The sequence below is a fragment of the Balaenoptera borealis genome, assembly GCF_965194805.1.
Source record: "Balaenoptera borealis genome assembly, chromosome: 16".
Classification (NCBI taxonomy): Eukaryota; Metazoa; Chordata; class Mammalia; order Artiodactyla; family Balaenopteridae; genus Balaenoptera; species Balaenoptera borealis.
In genome coordinates, this window is record NC_138872.1 from 6,905,607 (window position 1) to 6,924,828 (window position 19,222).

The following is a 19,222-nucleotide window of genomic DNA, read 5'->3' on the forward strand; positions in this document are numbered from 1 at the left end:
AATGGAAGTTATCCAGTAACTTCAAATATATTACTCTCCAGATCTCCTGTCTGAGTAAATCAGAGATACTCACAACTAAGGATAATGAGATAATTAAAAACTAGTAAATATAAATGTGAGGTGCTTTCTATCATTAAGCCCAGGACATGTATCTGATTATGAAACACTGACTCTGTACTTTGAAATATCATATCAATTATATGAGACACTTTTACAGATGTCCCTGAGAAATATTTACATAAAACTATATTTTTATACACTATGTAAAGTACTGAAGTATAGATTTAATCAAAACTGTAATAAGACTAAAGTTATGCTATTAGAGTGAAATACGCAAGCATAAAAAGTTTTAGCAAAATTTTAAATCAATTTCACTCTGAATCATATTGGCTTCCCGATTACTTGCATATCCCTCAGTCCCCAACCTCCTCTTCCCCCACTTCAACTTCATACTCTTTCATTGAAGAGATGACATTTTGGGAAAAAAAACCCCACAGTGTTTTTATGTTTCTGTTTTTGTGGGGAGAGGGATGTAAATTTAGAGAGTGCATTTCTGCCTACATTCTGAATTACATTTTCAGTCCCTCCCTGTTCCCAGGAGGCCACGTGGGTTACTGTAGGAAGTCAGGCTTTGGTGATGGGTGAGATTTGGGTTTGGATCCTGCCTCTGACCTGGAGCTGTCAGAGCTGTGTGCTCTGGACAAGTTACTTTCTCTGGGTCTGAGTTTCCTCGTTTGCACAATGGGATTCATGGTACTCACCCCCTGGGGCGTGGGGAGGATGAAAGGAGAGGGTGCGGGGCAGTCTGTGACACGTCTTATGCTCTCAGTTATTTCTCCCACGGCACTGCCACATCTGTCTCACCTCTTCTCATTTCCCGGGGTGGTAGAGGTATCGACCCTTTCTCAACACTGTGGTTGGATAATGATGGATTGTATGTGAGGGACATCAAATAATCAATGTCATCATTGTGTCCCAGTGATTTAACCAGGGGCCACCAGTTGCTTCAGAATCAAAAGGAGCTCCTTGCTTCATTGTTGTATTCTCTTCAAATCAGAATGTTTTACAGACCTTGACTACTAGGGTGGTCTCCTTTTGCAAGATGCCTTTGCCCTGACTCACCAAAGCAGGCTATGCCAGTAGGCAGAGGTCAAATTAAACGTGAGAGGGGGAAGGGAGACTGGAAAAGTTTGGTTCAGGAACCAACTTGTCCTGGTTTCCCTGGGACTGTCCTGGTTTAACACTGAACATTCCATGCCCTGGAAATCCCTCAGTCCTGGCAAAACCAGCATGGTTGGTCATCCTACAGTAAGGTCAGCAATTTAAATTCTGGGATAGGCAGTCATCAGCAGGAAGGTTCATGGTTATATAGGGCTGGGGGTGGGAATAGGGAGTAGTTGTAAATGAGCACAAGGTTTCTTTTTAGGATGATGGAAATGTTCTAAAATTAGATGTTGGTGATGGCTGACAACTCCATAAATATACTAAACTTCACCAACTTGTGCTTTTAAAACAGGTGAATTTTATGATATGTAAGTTATATCTCCATAAAGCTGTTTAAAAACTGATTATGAAATTATATTTCCATAATAAAGCATTGATTTTTTGGATAGAAAGATAACAATACCTTGTCCACAAAATGCATGAAGAATTTAAACTAAATTGCCCATCAAATTGGAAAAGATTTATTAAGGTTGACAAAACTCAGATTTGACAAGGAGATGGGGAAACTGTCACCTGTTCAAATGGTCAAAAGTGTAAATTAATAAAATGTTTAAATAGGGTAGTTTGGTAGTATGGACCAAAATGTACCATATACGTACTCTTTGACTCAGCAACTTCATTTCCAGAGATGTATCCCAAGCAGGTAATTGTCAAGTGTTCAGAGATACTTGTGCAAAGATGTTCATCACAGATGGTTTGTAATAGAAACAATGGCTTATAATCAGAAGCAATCTAAGTTTTCATTCGTGATGGATGGTTTAGATGAGTTATGGCAAATCCATACAATGAAACACTTTTACTATGACAGCATCGAGATGGTAATATACATCCATACACACATCTGTCCCAGTCTGCCTGGGACAGTTCCTGTTTTACTACCAAAAGTCCCGTGTCCAGGGAAACCCCTCAGTCCCAGGGGAATAGACGGTTGGTTGTCAACAAATCTATAGAAAAACAGCCAATAAGGTGTCACCACAAAGTTAACAGGAGTTGTCTTGGGATGGTGGGATTTCAAGTCAGGTCAACTTTGTTTTGGATTGTGTTAGGATTTTTTGGTATTATTTGCATTTTTTATTAAGTAATTTTACATTTGAGGAAAAAATAAAAATATTGGCATTAGAAAAGAACCTCTGCTGACCCCTTAACAAAAATGTAGGAATATTAAATATGTCCTTCATTTATTTTATTTGATTTGATTGCCATTTGTGGGACATGGGTCTGTCTAAATAAATTAAATACCTAGGCACACATCACGTAAGTTGGTGAGTTCAGGGAAATAGCAATTCCTAGTTTCCTTCACTTTGATGAGTATTTCTACAGAAACTATAAAGTTCTCAACTCCCAGATGGGGCAGGTGGCAGGGGGGGTCCTTCAGGGACTCTCTCTTTGACTGAGAGGCAATGTATTTGGGCAAAATGCTTGGAGGTTTATTCAACCAGGCTGACATGGGTTCAAATCCCTGTTTTGTTTCTTGCTTATTCAGTGTCCTTGAACAGGCCCCTGAATCTCTCTACGTCTTTGTTTCCTTATCTCTTAAATGGAGAAAATAGTATCTGGCCTCTAGGACTGTTGTGCAGATTCCATGACGTAATAATATATGTAAAGCTTCCCAGGAAGTGCCTGCCACCGTCCTTAACTGCTAATTTATGTTCCTTATCATCCTTCTTACATTCCATTCTGTCTAGATAACTGAAAACTTATTTGAAATCTTCAAAACCTTTATCATCCATGCATGTTTTAATGCATGTAAAACAGTAGGTGATATGACTTGTAAGAATAAAATCTGTGGTAAATCTGGAGACTTCTTTATATTTACCATAGCTTGACTTACCTGGGTGGAGACAAGGCATGATAAAATAGTTTAAAAATATCTTGAATCTGTGAAAGTCTGCTAGTTTTCACACAAAGAAAACTTATATTAATAAAATGTTACTCCAGTGCCTTAGAAATCTACACACACACATACACACACACACACACACACACACAAAGCCTGTATGATTATATACATCCTCTCTGCCTAGTTGCTTCTTTTGGCCAAAAGCAAACGTGGAGCTCAATTACAGGATTGGGGTGCTAGGCATCGAAATTACTTGTTTGGTGCCTGCCACTCACAGGGCAAAATAATCAACTATTCAAAGCTTCTCTGTGTTTTCTCAACTTCTTTAGTGTCTTATAGGTTGTCCTGCCCACAATTTAGGTCTCTGTGACTAGTGTGTTTCATCCAGGGGCTCCTATTTCCAGACAAGGCTGCAGTCATTTCTTAAGAGCTTTATTATTTTTATTAAATTTTCCAAATATAGGCAAAAGTCACAGTTGGAGGATAAAAATGCATTCACCAATGATTTCATTCGTCCATTCTTCCTTCTATCCATCTTCCTTCCTTCTGTCTATCCTTCCATCCAGCCAGCAGTATTTATTGTGCCAGCAATATTTATTGTACCCCAGCGATGCAATTCTTCCATTCATATTGCCAAGTTTTATTAAGTGCCTTCTATACGTTTAGGATGTTGCGTTTGTTGAGTCCTGGTGATTTAATGGTGAGAGAAGACAGTCATTGTTCTTAATCTCATAGGGCTTATGTTCAAGGCCAGAGGCATTAACAAAATAGCCCTATATATGTTTATGAATATTAATGTAAATAATGGCAAATTTGATAAATGCAGTGAAAGAAAGGCCACAGAGTCATGAGCGCTTATCATGGTAATCGGGGGGAAATGTAACTTAATCCATGGGGGCATAGAAGTTTTCCCAAGGGAATGAAGACTGTGCTGAGGTCTAAAGAACAAGTAAGAGTTAATTAGAAAAGAAGGGAAGAGCAAATGTTAAGGGAAAAGGGGGAGTGTGTCCTGTCCTGTGATGGGGGAGCAGTGGTAGGTAGGAGAGATTGAAAATCTTGAGTGGAGCAGAGAGAAGGCAGGAGACGGGTAGGAAAGGCAGGTCAGAGCCGGGCAGAGACCCTGGAGAGCTTTGTAGGCCATTTAAGAAGTTTAGATACAATCCTTAGAGCATACAAAATACCCTAAAGGGTTTTCAGCAGGGGCATCTGTCAGATGAGGGAAGGACACGTTAAAGGGCTAGTGTGGGGATGGATAGTTCACCTGTCACAAGGCTTTATCAGCAGCCCAGATGAGAGATGCTGGAGGCTTGAGCTGAACATTGTGTTAAAAACGTGGGGACTGATGGAGAAATATTTTATTCTAGGATCCAGTAAGGTAACTGGGGATGTAACTTGTAGACAAACGAAGTGGAAAGGAAACAACATAAGATGGTGTAACAACAAGTGGTGTGGTGGACATTTGAAATAGGAGTTAGAGCAGAGCAGAATGGCCTTTTGAGGTTAGCAATTAACATGGACTATGAAAGAGACAAGGAAGGAGGAACTCAGAGGGCACTTTGGATTGGAGGAGCAGGTGAAGAAAGCCATAGAGAAAAGAATTTGCATAGTTTGTATAGAGGAAGCTGAGGAGGCAAAAGAAAAAAAAAATGCTGAGACTGATGGCACAGAGCAGCTGTGACAGTCTTTCCAGACGAAGTGATTAGTCATGACTCTTGATTTCATGGCAGAAAACTGGCTCAAACTGGTTCAAGGCAAAAAGTAAATTTGCTGAAACAAATGAAAATTGCATATGTAAATGACGTCAGGTAAAGCTGGATCCAGGTGCGCAAATAGTGGTGCCAGGACCTTTTCTTTCTTCAGCTCTTGACTTTGCTTTTTTTCTGTATTGGCTTCATTTATAGGAAGACTCCTTCTCCTTGGAGGAAAGATGATGTGAGCTGATCTAGGCTTACTTACCAGCTTGACAACACAGGTGGTAGAACCTCCATTTGCCAACAGTTTTAGTAAAGGTTGGAGATATTGTCTTATTGGCCTAGCTGATGTCACATGTCCATCATTGAACCAATCCCTGAGGCCAGGATATCCAATGCTCTGACCTTGGATCATATATTTTTCCCTTTGGAACTGGGGATGGGGTCATTGTCCCCTCCGCCAAGCCAAATGGATTGAGAGAAGGGAGGGAAGTTCCTCCATTAGAAAGTAGAATGCTGTTATGAGAAGACGAGAAAATGTACACTGGGAAGGTGAATTAACAACCAAATAATGCAGACTTTATTATGTCTTATGATGCTAAAATGGGTAATTTGGTGAACTTGGGAGGAGTGCCTTTATTTTAAGAGATTCCCTCTTGACGCAAGAGAAATGAATTGTGATAACATCTTGGGACACATACTTAATCTTAAAAATTTCATTTTAAAGACATGAAGTGACTTTCCTTTGTGGTGCAACCACATCTTCATTTTATCCTTGAAATTGGTGGTGTTTCCTAGAAGCTAGAGAATCTTCAAATGTCTGACTTAGGTTCCTAAGACTGAGGTCAAAAACTAGGTTCAGATCTGTGCTCTCTTTTCATAAGTTGACACGAATTTGCTCATCTGGTGTTTTTTATAAAAACAGAATGAACGTTGTCATAGAATTGGGAATTGAGTCATACCTGGAAGGTGAAGTAGAACTTGAGTCATTCTTTCCTAATTTTCAGTAGAGGGAGATTGATATGGGTTTTTGATCATAATTCAAGTAAGGTATGTCCTTGACAGTGATTCAAGAGAGGTATCTAATTTAGAGCCCTTATTCTCCCATAAGTTATGTTTTTCATGTACTTCTCTGAATTCTTTCATCCTTAAGCAGATTTTTTTAAAAAAATTTAATTTTATGTTCTTTTCATCTTATCTTGATTAAGCTTTGAAAAGCCTTTCTGAAGATCTTATTCTGGCTGATAATTAATTTTAAGGTATTCTTTCTTGGTTCATAATAGTTTTTGTTATTGTATAATTAAAAACAAAACTAAAATATTTCTGTCCCCTCACTTTTGTGAAGCCTGTAATCCAGCTCCTAGGGATGACTGGGATGCCACAGTGAGACGCAGAGCGTGGAGCCTTCACTGTCTTTTGCAACTAAATTAAAACCCCAGTCAGAGGAAACAAACTAAATATTGAATCATTTCACAGGAATGATGATGAAATTTGATCATAAGTGAATTCCCCCCCTTTCAACACCCTTATCTTTAGTCTTTTCAGGGTTCCAGGACAAATGGGTATAAGGATTAAATTGTCCTTACCTAGCACAGCATTTACTACCTTCTTGTGGCTTGCAGGTCCCCACTGAAGTGAAACAGTGACCAGCTTCAGGCAAAGGAGGACATGAAAAGGAACTAGGAGAGCCTAGGCCTCTTTCCAGGCCCCTACTCTCCACTTGCCAGAAGGGTTGTGATAGGCAGAATTCTAAAGATGCCCCCAAGATTCCCATGTCCAGGTTATTCCATCAAACACTAATCTAGGTACTTCTCTAAAGCGATTTTACAGACGTAATTAAGACCCTGAGTCAGATGACCTGAAGATATGGAGGGCACTCTGTAGTTAGAGTATTTTCACTGGTTTGTGTCAGAACCAAGAGCCAGAGACATTCAGGAATCTTCAAGAAGAATTCACGGCACCAGGGAAATCCTGTTTTGAAGATGGGGGCGACCACATTCAAGGATCAGAAAGCACCACCTGGAAGCTGAGAACTGCTCCTGGCTGACAGTCAGCGAGGAAATGGGACCTCAGTCCTTAAACCACAAGGAACTGAATTCTGCCAACAATTTGAATGAGCCTGAAAGCTGATCCTGCCCTAAAATCTCCAGATGAGAATGCAGCCCAGCCAACACCTGGACTTCTACCTGATGAGACCCTAGGCTGAGAACCTAGCTGAGCCTGCCCAGACTTCTGACCTCCAGACCTACAGAACTGGCGGATAACAAGTGGATGTTGTTTTCAGCAGCTACATTTGTGGCAATTTGTTACACAGGATAGAAAACTAATTCAGGAGTTTAAAAACAGAAACATAAGGTCACGTAGAAATAGTTAGACACTAAGAGCCTCTCAGTATGACCGAGCTGTTAAAGGTACATGAAACCAGGATGAAACTGATGTTTCATGTGCCTCAGTGCTTGTTCAGCAAGTTTTTAAAATGTATATTTTTCAGTGAGGAGATAAAAGAATTAAAATCCAATAGTATTCAAATAACCTCTCTAAATATTTTAGTGATACTCTATCCATAAGATTAAGAGCAGAGTCATGGGAAAAAGGAAATGTAAACTCTTGAATACAAGTTCTATGATGGTAGGAATGTGTTCATCTAATTCTTTTTACATCCCCAATGAAAAATGTCCTCTGAATAAATGAACAAAGAGAGGGAGACATTTGTCAATGTCTGGAGACATTTTTGGTTGTCATGTCTGAGAGGGGTTGCTACTGGCAGCTGGTGGGTAGAGACCAGGGATGTCCAAGTGCGCAGGACAGCAACCTCCCATACCCCAAACCTACACACACACAACAAAGGATTATCTGGCTGAAAATATCAATAGTGCTTAGGTTGAGAGATCCTAAATTGAGCATTTTATTTCTAAGTGAGATGGGCTTCTTTTTTCCTAGTTCCCTGTCGTGGTCCTTCTGGTTTTCATAGATACTAAGTTCTTGATGGTTTTTCAGACTACTTAATCATCTGCCTCAATTTCAATCTTTGAAATCCATCTGATTTCTTAGCTCCTGTGCATTTACTAGAACGTTTGACCCATTCATTCCCAGTCTGGCTCTGGATGCTCTTAACGGCCAACATGGATGAGCCATGGAGCTGTACCATGTGATGGACATTCTGCTTCCTTGTATCCTCATGGCGATTCTGCAGTACAGATTCTGTTATCCCCATTTCACATATGGGGAAACTAGAAGACCAGAGAGAGTAGGCAGCATGCCTCAGATCATAAGGCTAGTGAACGGTCTAACTGTGTCCTGACTCCAAATCCCATGGTCCTAATAACAGGGCTTTATGCCTTCTCCTTTGCCCATGGTGACGGTACTTGCTTCAACTTTTAGTTTTAGAAAATGCCATCATGTTCTGTTTGCCTCGACCTTTGATTCTCATCCTTTTAATGTTGCCTATCTACTGATATTCATGTCTTTTCTTCCATTATTTCCAACCTGCTGCCAGTCACTCCATAGCATATCTGATTATTTTGGCACCTCCTTATCTGATATGGTACAGAGTCAACCAGGCAAAGCAAAATGGGAAACTGGAGAAATTGATCACTCCACAGAGCAACCAGGACTGTCTTTTAAAAATATACCTTTGGTCACGTCTCACTATTTGCATGAAATCCTTCAGTGGCTCCCCATTTCTTAGGATAAACTCCAGCATTTTGAATGTGACCCACTAGGCCCTGTATGATCTTGTCCACATCCTTCGCTCTCTTACTTAGCATAGGCCAGGCTGAAGGAATATATAGACTCAAAATTATATGAATCAAACACAGTGGAAGTTTATTTCTCACTCACACAACAGCCCAAACAAACATTACAGGTAGGCTGGTGGTTTTCCTGGGGGGCCCAGGCTCCTTCCATCCTTGGGCTCCCTGTGCCCCTGGGGCATCATGACCATCTTTGTCTCGTAGGCCAGCTGGGGAAGAGCATTGGAGGAAGAACAGCTGCCTCTTTAGGGTTAGGTGCGCCTCACTTCCTTCACATCCCACTGGCTGGACCTCTGTTCTGTGGCCACACCCACCTGCAAGGGCAGCTGGGGAATGTGGTCTGGCTATGTGCCTCCAGAACAGGAGGGTATGGGCTTTGCCGTGCCTTTCTAAATCAGTGTATCATCACTTGTTCTTCTCTCCATGTGCTGCAGCTGTGCTGTTCCACCTTGTCTCTAAAGGCACCATGCTTATTTTTCCACAGGGCCTTTGCATGTACTTCCTGCAGACGTAGAGACCAATCCATTCTCCTGATCTAGTTCACTCTCACTGTCTTTAGCTCCAGCCCATGTGTCACTTCCCCAGGGAATACTCTCCCGACAATTCTCTAGGACACGCTCCCATCAACTCTTCTTTGTTAAATGTGCTCACAGAACCATGTTCATTTCCTTCTCTCCACTTATCTCCATAAAAAAAAAATGCCCTCATTTATGTGATAGTTTCGTTATTGTCTGACTCACTCATTAGACCACAAGTTCCAAGACAGAAAAGGAAGTGTCTGCTTTGCTCATATTCCCAAGTTCCTAGTACAATTCCTGTGGTCACTTAGCAAATATTTGTCAAATTAAAAAAATTATCTTAGATAATTAGAATCCTGTCAGTGGAGTCAAGCAATGATTCATTGATCACATTCCTGTCCTGGGAATGCTGTTATAAACTAAGTAAGTCACTGAGCTACTCAGGAGACATAGGCAAGTGGAGTTGTGAATCTTCCTCTGAACCCATCAACTAGATTTATTTTTTGTAGAACTCTCTCATTTTGTTCTTTTGCTCCCTTCCTGTTTATTTATTCATCCAACATATACTGAATCTACATTAGCCATTATACTGAGTCCTGAGTGTATGCAATTAAACAAGTCACATTTTCCATCCTCAAAGAATCCTGATAGCAAAGGAAATTGACACATATTCCACAAACTAGACAACAGTATTATTCTCACTGTAATAGATGTATGAGTGAGAGGTGATGTTTTGAGGCTGGATGGCAGAAAATGATTGTGTTCCCAGAACAACTGCTTCACATTGTCTTTGTTGACAGACTCTAAGTACAAAGAAATGAGGTTATCTTATGTTGGCCTAGAGCTTTCTAATTTTCAGTGTGCTTTTATTTTTTATTTATTTATTTATTTATTTATTTTAACATCTTTATTGGAGTAAAATTGCTTTACTGTGTTGTGTTAGTTTCTGCTGTATAACAAAGTGAATCAGCTATGTTACCTTCTTTCATACGCCAACAAACCCAGGATCAGGTAGGCCAAGTATTACTGGCAACATTTCACTGGCAAATAAAGAGAAACTCAGGGAAGTTATGAGCTTTGCTAAGAGCTTATAGTTACTGAATCATTGAGAGTGTGGGGAAGGGATGGTCCCTGAGAAGGAGCAGGATGGCCACGCTGACGACAGTGTTTATTTATCAATTGGTCTAGATGTATTTCAACATTTTAATAATTGGCATGACTGGTTATAATACCTAACCATCAACCCAACTTCCAAACCAGGTATGTTATTAACCCCTGATGCCTCACTCCATAAAGCTTATTAATTTTCTTTTCTAAAAATACCTTTTTATAGTTAAAAAATTACCTATACACATGGTTAAAAAGATCAACAGTGCAAAAAATATATAAAAAGGAAGTGAAATCTTTTCTCTTTCCCCAGAAAGCCAGTCCCTCAGTCCCTTCCCCAGAGGCAATGACAGCTTCTTCTGTATCATTTACAAAACACTGCATAAAACCTATAAACTGTTAAATACAAATGGGAGCGTGCATTTCTCATGGGTCTGCTCCTTGCATTTTCTGCTTAAGATAACTTGGAGGTTTTCTGTATCATAATACACAGATTACTTCATTCTTTTTCATAGCTATAGAGGATTATCTTGCAAGGACTATTTATTTAATCATATATATTATATAATCAATATATTATGTAACACATAATTATAGCTACAACTTAATATATATTATATACTTAAATTATTCCAGAATATCTATTCATATACAAATGCATAATTTATATATTTATACTCATAATGTGTAAATAAATATAGATTTATTTATTCAAAAATAAAGCCATTAAATCAGGGATGGGAAAACCATGGACCAAGGGCCAAATCCAGCCAACCACCTGATTTTATGAATAAAGTTTTAGTGAAACACGGGCACACCTACTTGTTTATATAACAGCAGAGTTGAGTAATTGTGACAGAGTCCATATTGCATGAAAAGCCTATAATATTTACTCTCTGGCCTTCTGCAGTGAAAGTTTGGCTGTATTGTATATGGTTTACTTATTTATTTATTTTTAAGTAATTAATAAAATTTAAAATTATTACTTATTAAACTCAATGGATTAAATAACTAAACTTTGTATGGATTGGTTTTGGTTTAACTATTTTCTTACTGGGGGGCATTTAGATTGTTTTCAGTCTTTTACAATAGATGCTGCAATGAATATCCTCGTACATAAGTTTGTTGGCAAAAAAAGTGTTGTGTCTATAGGGTGAATACTTAGCAGTAGAATTGCTGGACTCATCATGAAGTGCACTTTACATTTTTATAGATGTTGCCTCTATAATGCCCTCTGGAGAGCTGGCACTATTCTTCATTTACACAATAGGACTTGAAAATATATGTTTATTCATATGCTTACCAAGCACTATGTACTGATCTTTGCTATTTTCTTTAAAATTATGAGTGTGGGTGAATGTCTTTATTTATGTTCAAAAGTCATATTGTCCCCCTCTATAAACAAAATATTAAAGCTTTTTCTCATTTTTATAAATTGGGATAATTTTTTTAAATTAAGTATTCTTTTTGCTGTAGAGGAATTAGTATTTTGTCATATGCATTTTAAATACTTTTACTTTGTTAGACATTTGTGTTTTGATAATAAAAGCAAAAAAAAATTTGAATAGTGAGATCTATAACCCATTTCTTAGAAAGATTGTTCCTATTTCAAGACTAGAAAGCTCTTGCTCAGAAAGTAAGATTAATTTTTTAAAGTTTCATGTTTTCTTCTAGTGCTTTTAAGGTTTCATTTCTTACTGTTCATATCACTGACCCATTTGAGATGATTTTTGATGAAAGAAATGATGTAGAGCTTCCATTTTATTTTATTTTATACTTGGAAAACTTCTCAGGGGTCCCAAATCCATTCATTGAGTAATTTATCTTCCTCCCACTGATTTAAAATGGAAACTTTCTCATAAATTAAATTTCCATCTGTATTTGCATCTGTTTTTTCATTCAGTTTTGTCCCATTAATCTTTCCCTCCATTTCTGTGTAAGGCATTGTGATAAGCAATTTACATTCATTATCTCATTAAATTACTCTAACTTTATAATGTTTTACCTTTCAAGGCTAATCCCACCACCTACTTACTCTGCCTTTTAGGGTTTTTCTGCTTATTTTTGTATCATTATTTTTCTCTGAGACCTTAATTAACTTGTTTCCTTCCTAAAAAAAATCTCAACCAGTCAATGAAATAAGCTTCTTGGAATTTTAATAGGGATCACATTACATTCATATGTTAGGGGAAATTTGATTGACCTATCTTAGAAAAGAGTGGCAGATATCTTTTTATTAATTTATTAATAAATTTTTATCAGTTTATTAATACCTTCCATATTCTAATAGTTATGTTTTATAGGTTTTTAAAGAGCCTATATATTTTTTATTAAATTTATTTGCTGGTATTTGAAAATCTTTTTTCTTGCTTTTGAAACAAAGTCTATTCTTCCTTTATACTTTCTAGCTGTTTTTATTGATATATATATTATATATCTCTATACAAAATTGTTATGAAAGTATCCACTATTCCTAAAATAATAAAGAATTTAATCAAATATCTTTTTTATAATCTTTAGAACATCATAGGTTTTGTGTCCACTGACCGTCTAATAGGATAAATTATGTCAACAGCTTGTGAACCTTATTTGGCATGCTAAAATCTATCTATTAATATGTTAATATTGTTGTTATTAATATTTTATTCAAAACTTTTTGCATGAATATTTATAAGTCAGATCAGTTGGCTGTTTTCCTTTGCTTTGTCAAAGGTTGGTATCAGTGGTGTCAGGCCTTCACAAAATGATTTTGGATGTGTTTTTTTTTTTTTTTTTTCCCCTTCTGTATGTTCTGGAACAGTTTAAATGGTTTGGAGTTATCTGTTCATTGAGGGTTCATTGAATTCATTTGTGAACTTCTCAGGCCATAAATGGCCCATTTGGTGGGGGGCAATGGAAACATCTTGGGTTGGATTTCCTAGAAGCAGAGCCTGAGACAAGGATTCTTGTGAAAGAGGTTTTTTGAGGGAGTGCTCCCAGGAGAAGGGAAGAGGGCAGCAGGACAGGGCAGGGAAGGATTTAAGCAAGGATGGGGTCTCAGCTGGAGTGGCGCCTCGGTCTGATCCCATGGGGAGGTCTGGAGCATGAACAGCATCACAGAGGTGGCCTTCTTGAGACCAGGAGGCTAGGCATCCAAACCCCCCAGTAGTCAGGCATTGGCTGCTAGCTGCTCCCCAAGGTAGCTCCCACCTCTTCAGGGAATCGGGCATAGGGATAACCTCCCTGGAAAGGCAGGAGCCTCCCATGGGCAGAGAACAATTCTCTGGAAAAGGAAAAGGAAGCAGCTATGAGCTATTAGCAGCCAACATTCTCAACCACTATCTGGAGGATGGGTGTGCTGGACCAACAGCATCCACCGCAGGGGGAAGAAGCTCTTTGACAACTGGGCTACTTAGATTTACTATCTTCCCGAAGACAGTTTTTCCTAGCACAAAATTTGGAGCATATTCAATCTGTTCCTCCCAACAAATTCTTTTTCTCTATACGACTGATAACCGGTGATTATTCTACTTTATTAAAAATGACTTTAAAACATAGGAATATTTGCTATGAAAAAGAAAGTTGAGTGTTCTAATCTTCCCCAAATCACACTGTCCTCCTGGAAATAATCACTGTTGCCAGGTTATGGCATGTGCGTGTGTGTGTATGCATGTGTAGGTATGTGTAGAGCATGTGTGGGTATATATGTATATATACATACATGTATATATTTTGCTATGCATTTGTATAATTTCTCATTTTTAGGAGAGCTAGGAAGTTGATTTAAAGAGACGACAGAGCCACTGCAGTCACTGTCACATTCCCCAGTGTGCACTTTGATTACGTCCAGGGAGGAGTGATGAACTTTATGGCTGAGGCTCACAGTCTAAACGTGGAAAACAAGGGTTTGGAAGTTTGAAAAGAAAATGTGAATTAGCATCTGGGTTCTGTGAAGCCCAGGACATTGAGAATGGGAGTTCAGAGGATGGAGCTGAAGTTGAACAGCAAATCTCTTGTGTCCCAGTGGCTAAAATGGTCTCTTCTAACTTTAGAAAAGTCTTTTTTTTTTTTTTTTTGGTTCTTTTCTTTATGGTTCTCATTTGACTATATTAATCTGGTGAGCATTTTCTTTTTGGCTTAGGAATGCAGTGACCTGCTTTCTGAGCAGATTCTCAGCATCACCTTGGCTAGGAGGTTACTGAATATCTCTGAATTCTTTCCTCCTCTCGTTTGGGAATAATAATACGCACTTTATAGTTTCCTGCAGGTTTAAATGAGATGATGTTTAGACAGCACTTGGCATGGTGCCTACCATGTAATAAGCACTCAGTGAATTATGGATGCCTTGTGATGTGTATTTTCCTATCCTCCCAACTGCTTAGGGTAACTATACTTCATTCAGGACTTCCTTCTCGGACATTAGGAGAGGCTACCTGGTTTCCGTGGACCAGCACTAACTCATCTTACTTGAAAATAAAATGAGGGCTTCCCTGGTGGCGCAGTGGTTAAGAATCCGCCTGCCAATGCAGGGGACACGGGTTCGAGCCCTGGTCCGCGAGATCCCACATGCCGCAGAGCAACTGAGCCCGTGTGCCACAACTACTGAGCCTGCGCTCTAGAGCCCGTGCTCCGCAACAAGAGAGGCCACGATAGTGAGAGGCCCACGCACCCCGATGAAGAGTGGCCCCCGCTCGCCGCAGCTAGAGAAAGCTCTTGCACAGAAACGAAGACCTAACACAGCCAAAAAATAAAAAAAAATATAAAAATAAATAAATAAATTAAAAAAAAAATAAAATGAGAAGAAACAGTGTCTGCTGTAACTCAGGTGCCCCAGTATTGTGCTGGCAGACCACCCACATCTCAGGGAAGCAATTTCTTTTCGTAAATGAATATCCCAGAATAGTCAGCCAGTGCCTTGAGCCATTCCTGCCTTCTGGATACAGGAAAGATTAGTATTGATCGGCAACCGCAGGCCAGAATGGCAAATGGAAAATCCCCACCCATTGTAGGCCAACCAGTTCCTTGATTAAAAAACAAACAAGCAAACAAAACCTTTAAAGCAGATCAATAGCATTTTAAATGGTTTTCTCTTTGTCCACTTTTTCATGCCTCTTTGTGGTGGGAGTACAGTGGGGAGCCTGGGATTCAGGGGTTAGTTTCCTTTTTCGCCTGTCCTCTCCGTGGGGTCCTTTGAGTCCGGTGGCAGCCTTGCAGGAGAAGGAACCATTTGTGGGCACAGGTGCCCCTGGCACCCAATTCCAGCTTCTGCTAATAAGCATTTCCATCTGTAATCCTTTTGAGGATGAGGCCTTTGAAGTGCATATTTTTTCAAGACCGGTAATTGTGTGTGCCTTCCTCGGGGAGATGCCAGCAGTCAGGATTCACCTCCTGCTTCTCAGTGTAGAGGGAACCCCGAGGGACCTGTAGTACAGGGGAGACCTCTCTAGGGTGGGGGTAAGTGAAATGTGTCCCACCCTCCTGGTTGCTAGGAAGGGAAAGCCCCAAAAGTGCCCTCGGTACCCTCTCAGCAGTGGTGTCATTTGGAGAGACCCCAAAATGTGCCCGAGGAGGGTGCCAGTTGCTACTCACAAAGCCTTCTCATAGAGCTGGTGGTCTTTTTTTTTTGAATTAATTAATTAATTTTTTTTGAATTTTTGTATTTTATTTTTTTGTACAGCAGGTTCTTATTAGTTATCCATTTTATACATATTAGTGTGTATATGTCAATCCCAATCTCCCATTTCATCCCACCACCACCTCACCCCACTCCCGCCACTTTCCCCCCTTGGTGTCCATATGTTTGTTCTCTACATCTGTGTCTCTATTTCTGCCCTGCAAACCAGTTCATCTGTACCATTTTTCTAGGTGCCACATATATCCATTAATAATTTATTTATTTCTGGCTGCACTGGGTCTTCGTTGCTGCGTGCGGGCTTTCTCTAGTTGGGGTGAGCGGGGGCTACTCTTCATTGCGGTGTGTGGGCTTCTCATTGCAGTGGCTTCTCTTGTTGCAGAGCATGGGCTCTAGGCACACGGGCTTCAGTTGCTGTGGCTCTCGGGCTCTAGAGCGCAGGCTCAGTAGTTGTGGTGCACGGGCTTAGTTGCTCCACGGCATGTGGGATCTTCCCGGACCAGGGCTCGAACCCGTGTCCCCTGCATTGGCAGGTGGATTCTTAACCACTGCGCCACCAGGGAAGCCCCAGAGCTGGTGGTCTTGACTTGAATTACAATTGTGCCTCCATTCTGTGTCTGGCTTCTAAACCTCCTAGCGGATCTTTCGATATGTGTGCATTTTCCCAGCTTGGAGATTTTGCTGGCAAACTGCATGATTGGCAGGAGGGAGGCACAGCACCGGCCCTCCGCGGAGCTGGCAGGGAATAGGGTAATGTACTCAGCCCCCGCAGAGCCCAGAGTCACTTGAAAGAGACAATGATGGTCTCCAGATGAAGTTGGCAGAAAGATAAAAAGGACACAGGGCCTCAGTCTTGGCCACACTGGTTTCAGTGGATGATCCCAGTAAACATTTAATCAGTCTTCAGTCTTGGAGATGAAAATGTCTTTCCTATCCACATGGAGGAAGATGTGAAAAGACATGGGAAAGGGCCAGGAGGAAGGGAAGAAGAGTAGAGGATGCACATTTCCGGACTGCTATGGCCTGAATGTTTGTGTTCTTCCAAAATTTGTCCATTGAAATATTAATGCCCGATGTGATGGTATTTGAAGGTGGAGCCTTTGGGAGGTGCTTAGGTGATAAGGGTAGAGACCTCATGAATGGGATTCATGTTCTTATGAAAGGGTCCCCACAGAGCTCCCTCCCTCCTCCACGCCCTAAGGACATAACGAGCAGGTGCCAGCGATGAACCAGAAAGAGAACCCTTGTCGGAACTTGCTGGGACCCTGTTTTGGGATTCCAGCCTCCAGAACTGTGAGAAATAGATTTCTGTTTTTTCTAAGCCACCCAATCTGTGATATTTTATTGTAGCATCCTGCACGAATTAAGACACAGATCTTCTGCAGCCCTATTTTCCAGTCTCCTACTTATGCAGGAATTCCCGTTTTACAAACCTGGGAGCACAGTAGCCTTTGCCTGAGCACTTGTAGTGATTGCAAGCTCAGTCTTTGCAAGGTCATCTCTAGCTGTTAGCCAATCAGCAGTTGTGTCAACAAATTTTCGTTGAGCTTCTCTTTGCAAACATTCTTTTCCCACATTGGGAGCTCCCCTGACTTGCAGTTAAGGCTGTGGTCTTCTGGAAGAGAAATCACAGGCCCTCCTAGGATCCTCCACTACCCATCACTTCTACTAGGTTTTATGATTGCCTCAGTACCTGAGTGGTTTTTTAAAAGAGGAAGCTGCATTAAAAAAAATCTGTGTGACTAGTATAAGGCTGGGTGTCTTCACTAATGAATGCAGACAGTCCCCAACTTAGGATTTTTTTACTTTAAGATGGTGCGAAAGCAATATGCATTCAGTAGAAATTGTGCTTCCAGTTTTGACTTTTCATCTTTTCCCGGGCTAGCGATATGCGGTCTGATATTCTCTCAGGATGTTGGGCAGTGGCAGCAGCTCCCAGTCAGCCCCTCGGTCGCCGGGTAAACAACCGATACATTCGGCACCATTCTGTACCCAGACAGCCATTCTGCTTTTCACTTTCAGAACAGTATTCAATCAATGACATGAGACCTTCAACACTCTGTTATAAAATAGGCTTTGTGTTAGATGATTCTGCCCAGCTGTCGGCGAATGTAAGTGTTCTGAGCACGTTTAAGCTAAGGGAGGCTAAGCTGTGATGTTTGGTAATTCAGGTGTATTAAACGCATTTTCGACTTAACAATATTTTCAACTTAGGATGGGTTTATCAGGACATAACCCCATCCTAAGCTGAGGAAGATCTGTATCATAAAAGTAGCTAACTGGCATTGTGCTAAGCCCTTTATATAGATTGTCTAAGTTATCCTCAAACACCCTGTGAGGTAGATATGCTTATTCCCAAATTTGCACGTGAGGAAATGGAGGCCCACAGAGTTTAAGAAATATGTTCGAGAACACGTATCTCAGCAAATAGGGAAGTCGTGTGACCTTATGCCCTCATACTTTGAATCATCAAGACTAAATTTCATCGTCTAGAATCTGCTTTAAAAAATGCAGTGTGTCTGTGACCCTCTAGGACTGAATGATAGGAGTTGTTCTTACATTTGGGGTTGGCTGTGCAATTTAAATTATTACTTTTAAAATTATTTATTTGGAAATAATTTCAGTTACAAAAATCATACAAAGAATGACCATAAATCCTTCACCTAGTTCTCTAAATGTTTACATCTTACATAACCTCAGCAAAATGATGAAAAACTATGCAGTTAATATCAATAGAATATTATTATCTAATCTACAAATCTTATTCAACTTTTACACATTGTCCTAATGTCCTTTTTCCTGGTCCAAGATCCAATTCAGGTTACCTATTGGATTTACCTGGCATGTCTTCTCCTTAGAGCCTTTTAACCTAGACTGTTCCTCAACTTATCTTTCTTTTTCAGGACTGTATTAGTTTCCTAGGGCTGCTATAACAAATTGTCACACGTTTGGTAGCCTAAAACAACAGAAATTGATTCCCTCACGGTTCTGAAGCCCGGAAGTCCAACATTAAGGTGTTGTCAGGATTGGTTCCTTGTGGAGGCTCTGAGGGAACATCTGGTCCTTGCCTCTCTCCCAGCTCTTGGGGCTGCGGGCAATCCTGTCTGGGACTCCAGGCCCTGCCTCCGTCTTTACATGGGCTTTGCTCTGTGTGCCTGTGTCTTCTTTTTTGTCTCCTATAATGACAATTGTTATTGAATTTTGGGTCCACCCTAATCCAGAATGATCTCATCTTGAGATTCTTACCTTAATGACATCTGCAAACACCGTTATACCACATAAAGTCACATCTGAGGTTCTGGATGGACAGCCTTTTGGGGCTACAGTTCAACCACTACAATGACCTTGGTGCTTTTGAAGTGTACTGACCGGCTATTTATAGAATGTCCCTCATCTCGGGACCTTCTCATGTTTCCTCATGATGAGATTCAGGGCTACACGTTTTTGGAAAAATAGCACGCTAGTGATCTTGTGTCTCT

General features: G+C 40.3%; 1 protein-coding gene across 5 annotated transcripts in view; it reads left to right on the plus strand.

Moving 5' to 3' along the window:
• Nucleotides 1-19,222, plus strand: part of CBLN4 (cerebellin 4 precursor) — a 331,585-nt gene that overhangs the window by 74,516 nt on the left and 237,847 nt on the right. The window lies entirely within an intron of this gene.